Below are 12500 nucleotides of genomic sequence, written 5' to 3'. Positions count from 1 at the left end.
GGTACTCAGGTACGGTAAAAATGAGGACCTTAAACATAATACAGGGGACAAAACACAATCAAATGTGACCATAGTAGGAAAACAGCATGTCAAGGATTTGAGAATAATGATGTCTGACGACCTAACGTTTAGGGAGCATAACCAAGCAAATATTGCGTCAGTCAGAAAAATTATAGGATGGATTATGAGAATTTTCAAATCGAGGGATCCCATCACAATGGTTGTACTCTTCAAATCACTTGTGCTGTCCCGTCTCGAGTACTGCTCAGTACTCACTTTTCCCTTCAGAGCAGTAAAGATTGGTGAAATAGAGGGAATACAGAGAACATATAAGGCACGCATAGACGAGATAAAGCACCTAAATTATTGGGATCGTCTCAAAGCTCTCCAAATGTACTCACTAGAAAGGAGACGAGAGAGATAGCAAATAATATACAAATGAAAAATATTGGAGGGCCATACACAAGTCTACACATTAAAATAACATAATACTGGAGTGAACGATATGGAAGAAAATGCTGAATAGAACCAGTGAAGAGCAGGGGTGCCATAGGCACAATCAGAGAACACTGTATAAACATCAGAGGTCCGCGGTTGTTCAACACCCTCCCTGCGAGCATAAGAAATATTGCCGTAACAACCGTGGACATCTTCAAGAGAAAACTAGAGTTTTCTTCAAGGAGTGCCGGACCAACCGGGCTGTGGTGGATATGTGGACCTGCGGGGCGCTCCAAGCAACAGCCTGGTGGGCCAAACTCTCACAAGTCAAGTCTGGTCTGGGCAGGACTTGAGAAGCAGATCTCCCAGAACCCCATGAAGCAGGTATTAACCCAACCTTAAATGTTACCATGTATCCACGGCCGATGTGACAGATGTGTGTTGTCCAGGACGCCCATGGGACGTCCACGGCCGATCTGACAGGTGTGTGTGTGTTGTCCAGGATAGCCGCAGGTGTGGGGTGGCGGGCGCAGCAGCCCTCTCATTACCTCTAGTTTGTGGTCAGGTGTAGTGGACATTTTTCACTCACTAGGAGGACCCGGCCTGCCACTCTGCCACCTTCACCTTACGGAGGTTCACATTCTGCTACCCCTCACCTGCCCAAACGTTGTGACACCCGCTCCGGACCATTGGCAATGTCATGTGTCATGGGTGGGCGCCTATGTGGAATCCAATGCTCAGGCGGGCGACCAAACTAATATTTCTTTGTGGAAAACAAAGTGTTGAGGAATTGAGTAGGGAAGGGGTGGGGAGGGGGGTGTTGTTGATAGTGTCCTCTATCTCTGTAATGCCTTGTTTGATTTGCTTTTATTGTTTGCTTAAGTAGATTCGCGATTAATCCTAAAACCTGATTTCTTTGCAAAACTATTTGATGAAATAGGTTGAATAATCTGCGTTAGTGTGTGTGTGTGTGTGTGTACTCACCTAGTTGTGCTTGAGAGGGGGTTGAGCTCTGGCTCTTTGGTCAAGCCTGTCAACTGTCAATCAACTGGTGCACCTATTAAGCCTGTCAGGCAAGATTTACCCTCCCTGAACCCATGTTGATGGGTTGTCACGAAGTCCCTTCTCTCCAGATGTGTTACTAGGTTTTATCTCGCGGTCTTCTCCATCACCTTGCATGGTATACAAGTCAAGGACACTGGCCTGTAGTTCAGTGCCTCTTGTCTGTCGCCCTTTTTGTATATTGGGACCACATTAGCGTCTTCCATATTTCTGGTAGGTCTCCTGTCTCCAGTGACCTATACACTATGGAGGGTATAGACGTGTATCCCACACACACTCTCACTGCGTATGTGTGTGTGTGTGTGTGTGTGTGTGTGTGTGTGTGTGTGTGTGTGTGTGTGTGTGTGTGTGTGTGTGCGGGGGGGGTGGAGGAAGGTGGAGATGAAGGGGTAGGAGAGAATAAGGTGTTAGGGAAGAACAAGAGGAAGAAGAAGGGAGGATAGCTATTTATCCTCTTCATAAAACTAGATAACTAGATCGTGGCCATATAACTAGATAGCTAGTTATATGACCACGTGACAGTAACAGCTCACGCGGTCACGTGCCCGTGCGAGCTCCGCGCACGCGCCAACACCCTTCAAAACCCCCCACCCCCCACCCCCAACAGAACTCGCCCCTCATGCCACTACCGTTGTTCAGTCGAACAACGGGGAACACGACCCGTTGTGGCGCGCGTCCCTCGCAGCAGAAGTGAGAGCCGCCCCTGACACGCCCGAGGGAGTGTCACTGATTACTCCTGCCCGGGGGGGGGGGGCGGCGCGCGGACGCGGTGGAAGGCGCGCATTAGTTTTATTATGTCTGGACCTTTATCACCGCCCGGCGGTAGTTATTCTTCCTCCTGCAGCAACCGGGTCTCCCTGGCCGCCGCGCCCTCTGCCCGCCAGCTCCTGCCACTGTGCTGACTTTCACAGCCCCTCCCACACACTCCCAGGTCCTCCCACACACTCCCAGGTCCTCCCACACACTCCCAGGCCCTCCCACACACTCCCAGACCCTCCCACACACTCCCACACACTCCCAGGTCCTCCCACACACTCCCAGGTCCTCCCACACACTCCCAGGTCCTCCCACACACTCCCAGGTCCTCCCACACACTCCCAGGTCCTCCCACACACTCCCAGGCCCTCTTACACACTCCCAGGTCCTCCCACACACTCCCAGGCCCTCCCACACACTCCCAGGTCTTCCCACACACTCCCAGGTCCTCCCACACACTCCCAGGTCCTCCCACACACTAAACTGATGGTGGCGGAGAAAGCAGAAAACTCCGTGTTTGAAATGGTGTTACTTAAAATATGGATTTTTTTCCCCATAAATATTCTCTTATTGGTATTACGGGTAATTACTGGCCTGGTAAACAGGGTTTTTATGATCTGTGGAATAGTATACCTGGTAACATAATTGACGTGGGATCACTTGATTGTTTCAAGCGTAGGTTAGACATACGAATGAGTTTTTGTTGGATATAAATATTACCCGCCTCGTGTGGGCTAATAAGCCTTTTGCAATTTCCTTAATTCAAATGTTCTTATGTACTCAAGAACATATAACAAGCACGGCAATAACTTAATCTAACCTGTCCTATTCCCAACACAATATTAGTCCAAATTCTTCACATATATACATTAAGAAAAGACCCGAAATTTGGTTGGTGCCCATTTTATCTGGAATTGTTCAACATTAATACTTCCAAACGAGAATTTTTGGAGAGCAACAATGAGTGTGTTGGAGACCCCAGCCGCGGTCTGGAGACCCCAGCCGCGGTCTGGAGACCCCAGCCGCGGTCTGGAGACCCCAGCCGCGGTCTGGAGACCCCAGCCGCGGTCTGGAGACCCCAGACCCCAGCCGCGGTCTGGAGACCCCAGCCGCGGTCTGGAGACCCCAGCCGCGGTCTGGAGACCCCAGCCGCGGTCTGGAGACCCCAGCCGCGGTCTGGAGACCCCAGCCGCGGTCTGGAGACCCCAGCCGCGGTCTGGAGACCCCAGCCGCGGTCTGGAGACCCCAGCCGCGGTCTTTACGGGAGCCGTCATGTATGGGGGGACAGGTTCCTGTATCACACTCCATAATTATAATTAACAAATATCACACTAAATTACAAGGCTCATAAATTTATTAAGAAAAATGTGAAATATATATATATATATATATATATATATATATATATATATATATATATATATATATATATATATATATATATATGTTTTAATTAGAATTAAAACTAATGTAGCAATATGACCTAACCTATGCTAACCTACCTAATTTAAATTATTTAATTTTAAATAACGAAAATCACACTACCTGCTAGACAAATTGGTCCGAGTAGTGAATTCTGGCTATTAGGCACGATATAACTAAATATATATATATAATATATATTATATATATATATTTAATATATATAATATATATATAATATATATATAATATTTATATATATGTATATTAAACATATATAATAAATATATATATAATGTGTATATATATGATATATATAATATATATATATATATAATAAATATATAATTTATATAATATATATAAATAATATATATAAATATGTATATAATATATATTATATGTATATGTATATTATATGTATATATTATATATATAATATATACATATTATATGTATATAATATATATTATATATATATATATTATATATTATATATATATATTATATATATTATATATTATATATATTATATATTATATATTATATATATATATATATTTATATATATATATTATATATATATATATATATATATATATATTTATATATATATATATTATATATATATATATATATATATATATATATATATATATATATATTAATTTTTCAGAATGCTGGTCGAGCCTCGAGTCATTGAGAACGCCAGCCTGATGCTCTAACTTGTGAGCCCCGGATGTCCCAATAGCAAGGAAGGCAGGAGGTACTAAAGTCATACCAACCCTGCATACTCAGCCTTGCCGGACATCTCACAGGTAACCAGAGGCTGATTGCTCTCCCACACTCTTCCTTCCCTACACTCTGAACTTCGCAAATAACGAGTGAATGTAGCAATTCTTTTTTTTCCTTCCAGAGTGGTGGGAGAGGCGGGTCGGTCCGTCGTATGTGGGGGGAGACTGGGGGTGCCTTCGTCAGGGGCACACAGGGGGCGTGTACCACATACTTGGCCTAGAGAGAGAGAGAGAGAGGGGTATATACATATAAGATAAAATATGTAATATAGATCTCGTACCTAATAGCCGAAAACACAGTAACTGGCCCAATAAGCAAGGTCCTATTTGCTTTGCTTTACACGGTTCCAATAGCAGGCAAAGCGATTTTAGTGTAATATATATATCTTTCTAAATTGGTTCATTCTTATCAATATTAATATATTAAGAACACTAGTTAATGACTTAGGTTAGTAAGGTTCGATTGGGCTAGGTTTGGTCACATTTCTATGTAAATTTTTAGTACAAAAATTATAATAATATATAATACAACGAAAAAAATTCTACATCTGTAAATTTCAATGAGTATTAAAGGCTGTAGGTCAGCCACTAGCCTCACCCATTTTTCACCCTGATTCCTGTGGGGTACGTGCCTAACATAGTCGGGTCGGGATTGGCGTAAGTGAAACGAGCGCTAGTTGCAACCCGTTCTCGCAAATTTAATAAGTCAATATTGACTTATTAAATATGTGCATAGGTGACATACTTAACATAATAGATACCCTTAAAAAGATTCATAGAAAACACCGACCTTACCTAACCTTGTTAGTATCTTAAGATAAGCATCTTATTGCTTCGTAATTACAATTATTACTTAACCTATACCTATTATAGGTTAGGTAATAATTGTAATTACGAAGCAATAAGATGCTTATCTTAAGATACTAACAAGGTTAGGTAAGGTCGGTGTTTTCTATGAATCTTTTTAAGGGTATCTATTATGTTAAGTATGTCACCTATGCACGTAGTTAATAAGTCAATATTGACTTTACGAATTTGCGAGAACGGGTTGCTACTTGACACGGTGTCAACGGGAATTCCACCACGACTCTCGGAGTGTCATATTAACTAGACTCAGGAATAATTTTGTTTCTCCATCATTTTTCTTTTGTTCTTTTCATAACATAAAACACTACCCACTGACGTCTTCAAAATGTCTTAAAAAGTATAACTGTCACATGCCGGTAACAAGTATTCATGATGTCATTCTACCCCGTCCTCACCAGCTGATGCCTCTAAATGTCAGTCTTCCACCTCTCTTTTCTTCTTGAAGAAGAAGAGAGAGGTTGAAGAGAGATTGCTCCCTGGAGCAATCTTCTTGAACACGTCGCCAACGCGTTCACGCCCGCTTCGGGACTCGTATTCAGATGGTAGAATTAAGTGACCACTCTACCTTCCGCGTGTCAGTCCTCCGCATCTCTACTACGGCGCGAAGTGGGGGATGGGATAGAACAGACTTTTAGAGTGGTTAGTGTTCGGGTGGTGCAGGTTGCAGAGGTCCACACGTCACAGTGGGGGGGGGGGGAGGGGTTGCACACTGCAGAGGTTCACACGTCACAATTAGGAACATCCAACCCGTCATTTCTGATCCTCCCCGGGGACGCAGACCTGAGAATTTTTCATCATAAATTACGAAGATTAGTGTGACCACCAGGCTCTGGGGGCTCCCTGGACCTGGTCTGGGGGCTCCCCTGGACCTGGTCTGGGGCCTTCCCTGGACCTGGTCTGGGGGCTCCCCTGGACCTGGTCTGGGGGCTCCCCTGGACCTGGTCTGGGGGGCTCCCCTGGACCTGGTCTGGGGGCTCCCTGGACCTGGTCTGGGGGCTCCCCTGGACCTGGTCTGGGGGCTTCCCTGGACCTGGTCTGGGGGCTCCCCTGGACCTGGTCTGGGGGGCTCCCTGGACCTGGTCTGGGGGCTCCCCTGGACCTGGTCTGGGGGGCTCCCTGGACCTGGTCTGGGGGCTCCCCTGGGGCTCCCTGGACCTGGTCTGGTGCTCCCTGGACCTGGTCTGGGGGGCTCCCTGGACCTGGTCTGGGGGCTCCCCTGGGGCTCCCTGGACCTGGTCTGGTGCTCCCTGGACCTGGTCTGGGGTCTCCCCTGGTCCTGGTCTGGGGCTCCCTGGACCTGGTCCAGTGGAACCATTGGACCAGGTCAACTTACCACTACGCCACAGTCTCCGTGGTGTAGTGGTAAGACACTCGCCTAGCGTTCCGCGAGCGCTTTGTCATGGGTTCGTATCCTGGCCGGGGAGAATATACTGGACGCAAATCCTTAACTGTAGCCTCTGTTTAACTCAACAATAAAATGTGTACTTGGTTGTAAAAACGATTCTTCGCGGGGGTCGTATTCCAGGGACCATAGGGTTAAGGACTTGCCCGAAACGCTACGCGTACTAGTGGCTGTACAAGAATGTAACAACTCTTGTAAATATAAGTAAATAAATATACAAATATCCCTACTATAAAATTACTCAGCGAGAGAACACACACAAAACGTGTGACTCCTTCACAACCCAGAGACCTGTGAAGCAGCTCCTTCAAGTTCAAGTATGTTTATTGAGATAAGAAAGAAATACATCTCAAAGGGATATAGTAGTTTAGGCTATTTCTACCCCCCCCCCCCCCCCACAAGCAGCTCCTGCTGACCACCGAAGGTCATCTATCAATACCAACATTGTACTCTCACATAACTCCTCTCGGAGTAACGAAAATGAAACATGAAATACACTTAAGTAAATTATACAACTCGGGAACACGGGCAGATGATCAACAACACAAAATTTGCATAATACATATAGATACACAACAGAAACAATAAGCTACCACCCACACACTCAGACACACTCAGACAGTGTCTGAGTGTGTGACAGTAGCAGCGACCGTGCCTCTTGACAGGTGTGGATAATCTCATGTGTAATGTATACACATATATACACGTGTAAATAATGACATTTCAAGATAAAAATTGCATAAATTTAAATACTGCGGAGTATTTAAATGTAAACCTTAACACTTGAAGGTATGACTTCAGCGTATCCAGTCTGAACTGATTAGGCAAGGGTCATAACAGGGGCTTCAGAGGACAGATCTGGCGTGATATCGTGGTCCCCGTGGCGCAGTGGTAACACGCTCGCCCCGCGCTTCGATAGAGATTTGGCCTGGGTTCGTATCCTGGCCGGGGGGAGGATTGACTAGACGGGAATCCCTAACTGTAGCCTTTGTCCATTCAGCAACAAATAGGCACCTGGTTGTTAAACGCTTTGATGGGTCGTATTCCAGGGAAAATTAAGATTAAGAACCTGCCAGAAACGCTATGCGTGCTTTACAAGAATGTAAGACCTTTTGTATGTGACTAAATATAAACTTTCAACCGCCAGATCTTTCTCTCCTCTTCTTGAACGATTTCATCTCCCAAATGGTACTTTGTATCTGGCCACCTACTCCTTACACTTATCTTCGTTAGGTTACATTTGCTCGGGTTAAACTCTAATTGCCATTTGTCAGACCATTCCTTTAGTTTGTCCAGGTCATCTTGTAGCTTCATGCTGTTTTCTTCTGTCTTAATAGTTCTCATAATTTTGGCATCATCAGCAAACATTGAAAGGAATCAGTCTATACCTTCTGGAAGATCATTTACGTATGAAAAAACAGGATAGTCCAAGTACAGAACACTGAGGGGACTCGGCTGGTGACTTCACACCATTCTGAAACCTCACCCCTCACAGTAACTCTCTGCTTCATATTGCTTAGGTACTCTCTTATCCACTGGAGTACCTTACCAATTAATCCTTCCTATTTCATCAGCTTATGGACAAGCTTCAAATGGGGTACAGTGTCAAAGGATTTCTGACAGTCGAAGAAAATACAGTCTAACCTCTCTCTTCCTTGCTTAATTTTTGCCTCCTGGTCGTAGAATTTTATTAGACCTGTGAGGCAAGATTTACCCTCCCTGAACCCATGAAGATGGGGAGTCACAAAGTCCCTTCTCTCCAGATATGTTACTAGTTTTTTTCTCACGATCTTCTCCATCACCTTACATGGTATACAAGTTAGGGACACTGGCCTGTAGTTCAATGCCTCTTGCCTGTCACCATTTTGCGCCGTGGTCTGGAGACCACAGTTCAGAAAGTCTGGAGACCACGGTCCAAGTCAGGTCCAAACAATCCGCGGACCTGGTCTGGAGACATCTTGAGACGGCGTCATGGACTCTGAAGGTTCTTTGGATTCGTCTGGAAACATTTCGTTAAAGGCTCTTTGATATATTTACGGACTGTGTCGTAAAGGTTCCTGGAGACTTCATGTAAACATCTTGAGCAAATTTTGATAACTTGTGAACTTTTTCCGACCTGGTTTTGGAACATCTCTGGAAATCTTTGTGTCAGATACCATATAAATAAGTCAAGGATAGTTATCACTGCCAGACTTGGGGGGTCGTAGTTAGCAGCGACCTGAGGTCCAGACAACAACGGTGCTGGGATTTATAACTACAGCAGCAGCAGCTAAAGCCCATCATCCTTCAGCTACAGTCCTAGGATTGGCTGCGCAGTTCTGGTCGTCGTATTACAGAATGAACAAAATCTGTAGAGAAACACAAAGAAAGATACCAAGCCAGATACATGGTATCTGGGATCTTCTCTATGATACAGCTTGAAGTGTCTCAATTTGCACTCTCGAGGGAGATGGGACAAGAGAGGGACGAGAGCTGGGACAAGCTGGGACAAGAGCTGGGACAAGCTGGGACAAGGGAGGTATAGTATCCCAGAGGCTTCCAGTTGGGTTGGGAACATTAGGGAATATATATACAATATTTCTGAAACTGTCGAAACGAATTAACATTGAACAGAAAGACGGACGATATTACGAAAAGTAAGCAGATAGAGGAAATGACACACTGAAAAAGAAAAAGATAGATAGAGAGAGAGAGAGAGGGGGAAGGGGGAAGGCATGCGTCAGTGTTTTCGTGCTAAACCGTTGTACAATTTTGTGGTGAAGGAGGAGAAGGCAATACAGTTTTGTGGTGGGAAGTGACAGCGGTGTGACGGGGTGGCAGCCACGGAACATTTCCCACCACCTTTATTTCTGTGTTTTTGTTAGTTGCGAGAGAGCGAGAGAGAGAGAGAGAGAGGGAGAGAGAGGGAGAGAGAGGGAGAGAGAACACGTTCTAACCGTTAGAAAGTATTTATGTGTACAAGTGTGTCGGCCTACATGTACTCACCTGGCGTGTGTACAGAGTAGAGTCTTAACACGTAACTAATCATCCATCGTGAAGACGCGGGTATACATAAGTAATATGCACGATACAAACATCTTACCTTGCGCCCGTCACGACACTGCGCCCGTCACAACACTGCGCCCGTCACAACACTGCACCCGTCACAACACTGCGCCCCTCACAACACTGCACCCCTCACAACACTGCACCCGTCACAACACTGCGCCCCTCACAACACTGCGCAGCCACAACAGCAGCTGGGAGAACAACACCTTCACTAACATAGAGGAGTGTCTGCAGAATCTCGAAGGAGAGGAGAAAGAAGAGAAGAAAGAATAATAAGAGGATGAGGACGAGGAGAAGGAGGAGGAGTGAGATGGCTGGGGAGGAAGAATGTGCCCTCGGGATCATCCATGGCGCATTATTGCCATAAATGAGGGTGATGACAACCACAGCGAGGCACCTCACTGATCTACCACCACACCTTAAAGCTCTCTGACACCATGGACACCCTGACAGAAGACACCAGAGCTACAGCAGATCAGTACAACACTTACATCAGTTAAGCTTTTGTATCAGCACACATTTAACGAGAGAATATTCTGCTTGACAAACTTCTTACAAGATAACAAGATAACATCAATCAAACAAGAGAGGGAGTGTGGCTGCATATTCCTCGGCTGTCAGAAAGTATTCGATTCTGTCTCGCGCCGGAGATTCACACGCTAGAGAGAGAGAGAGTGAGAGAGAGTGAGAGTGAGAGTGAGAGTGAGAGCGAGAGAGAGAGAGAGAGAGAGAGAGAGAGAGAGAGAGAGAGAGAGAGAGAGAGAGAGAGAGAGAGAGAGAGAGAGAGAGAAAGAGTACCTCTCAGAAAGGAAGCATAGAGTGGAGAGACGTTACGAAGGGAGTACCACAAGGCTCGACATTAGACCCCCATCTTTCTTCTAATATATGTCTGTGATATGACAGAAAATTTGCTCCTTCATAATAATGTTTGCAGATGATGTAAAGTCAATACGAAGAATCAGGACAGAGTGGGATTGTGATACCTTGAAAACAGATCAAGACTCATTTCAAAAGTGGTTTGATAATGGCTTCTGGAATTTAATCGAGCAAAAGGCAATGTTATGGGTATAGTATATCCGTGGATCTTGTTTTTTGTTAACTTTTTAATTAACACATACAGGCACACCCGCATTTAAACAGCGACTTCAGACTATATGAGGAGCTACATAGTTTGATACTAAAGACTAATCTCGCAGGATTGTTATTTATACAGGGCCATGTGATCTGTAGTCTGCACTGGCACACTCTAGGTGAACTATGAGGATATCTTCAAGAACAAGAGAGTAAATAAAGTAATTGCAAAGCTGTAGGTACCTCATGCCAACGGGTCTGAATGGTCTGATAACTGAACACTCAATAATGTAGTGTGTGAGATTTAATGTGTGTGTGTGAGTACCCAATTCCTGCTCGCAGAGTTTGCACCTGGAGTGCTCCGGATTGGAAGATCCGTCACCTGTAGCCACCTGCCACAGATAACGGTAACCCAACCTGATCCTGGCAACCACTGTGTCGCACAGTCTGGTGGACGCTATCCCAACCTGATCTAACCAAATCATCACTAGTTATTCTAGTGCTTTCAGACCTTTGAGAGTCCGTGATTTATCTCCCATTAGACCCGAAGGTTTAGAGCAATATTGGTTTTAACAGACACGGGGATATCTAGACCCAGCTCAACCTCGTCCTCTGTTGCACGCTAATTGTCCATCAAGTGTCAGCAAAGGTCCCAAACATATTATACGTAGATGTATAGGCAATATAGAGGGCCAAATCCCGTGCCCAATCTCCTGGCCATGGGGAAACGGACACGTACACGGACCACGGAAACGGACACGTACACGGAACACGTACACGCACACGTACACGGACACGTACACCAGACTCGGCCGTTTTTCTCAATTACTCGTAATTTTCCCTCTTCGAGTTTCACACACACACACACACACACACACACACACACACACACACACACACACACACACACACACACACACACACACACACACACACACACACACACACACCATGGTCCTGCTGCCTCCACTCTCCTCTTGAGTCCCCCCTCACACTGCTCCTCCACATCTTCACTCTTGCCTCTATCCACCTTCCTCCTCTTACACCTTCCCCTCTCGTCTGCTCCACATTTAACTCCCATTATTGCTTCCCTGATGGAATATGGTGATCCACCGTGCTCGTTCCCATCTTGTGGTATGCTTACATCATCAGTCAAGCCAACTATCGACCTGTTTCAGGATCTTTTCAACAAGTTCTGTTCATCTCTTCACTCTTCAAGTTCTGTTCATCTCAGGTAAACATGTTAGCAGGCAGGCAGGCGCAGACAAAGACAGAGAGACAGAGAGACAGACAGGCAAGCAGGCAGGCAGACGGGAGTGCCTCGGGTTGCTGGTGTACACCGTTGGGAGAAGGAGGCCTAGTTACCTCGCTTCAGCACCAACAGTAACGAGGGAAAATAATGGGTACTGCCTCTGGTGGCCCTCAGACAAGCAGGGCTGCCGCTCCTGCCCGAGCAGCTCCGGGCAAGGAGCGGGAGAGGGAACTAGGGAACTATCAGGGGTAAAGTGCCAAGCCATCACGACTATATAACACTGGGAAGGGATCAGGATAAGGATTTGGGATGGGACGGTGGAAAGGAATGGTACCCAGGAATGGTGCCCAACCACTTGGACGGTCGGGGATTGAACGCCGACCTGCAT

The 12500-nt window shown here is 45.6% G+C and overlaps 1 protein-coding gene across 3 annotated transcripts in view; it reads left to right on the top strand.

Annotated features, from left to right (window-relative positions):
- Positions 1-12500, top strand: part of LOC123753467 (LIM/homeobox protein Lhx1-like) — a 311621-nt gene that overhangs the window by 238303 nt on the left and 60818 nt on the right. The window contains exon 2 of one of the 3 annotated variants that reach the window (XM_069302397.1): positions 4355-4496. The exons of the other annotated variants lie outside the window; for them this stretch is intronic. The gene's annotated coding sequence lies outside the window, so the exon portion shown is untranslated. The remainder of the gene's footprint in view (positions 1-4354; positions 4497-12500) is intronic. 3 annotated transcript variants of the gene reach the window in all.

Source organism: Procambarus clarkii, chromosome 1 (assembly GCF_040958095.1).
Source record: "Procambarus clarkii isolate CNS0578487 chromosome 1, FALCON_Pclarkii_2.0, whole genome shotgun sequence".
Lineage (NCBI taxonomy): Eukaryota > Metazoa > Arthropoda > Malacostraca > Decapoda > Cambaridae > Procambarus > Procambarus clarkii.
This window is presented reverse-complemented; position numbering and strand designations above follow the sequence as displayed.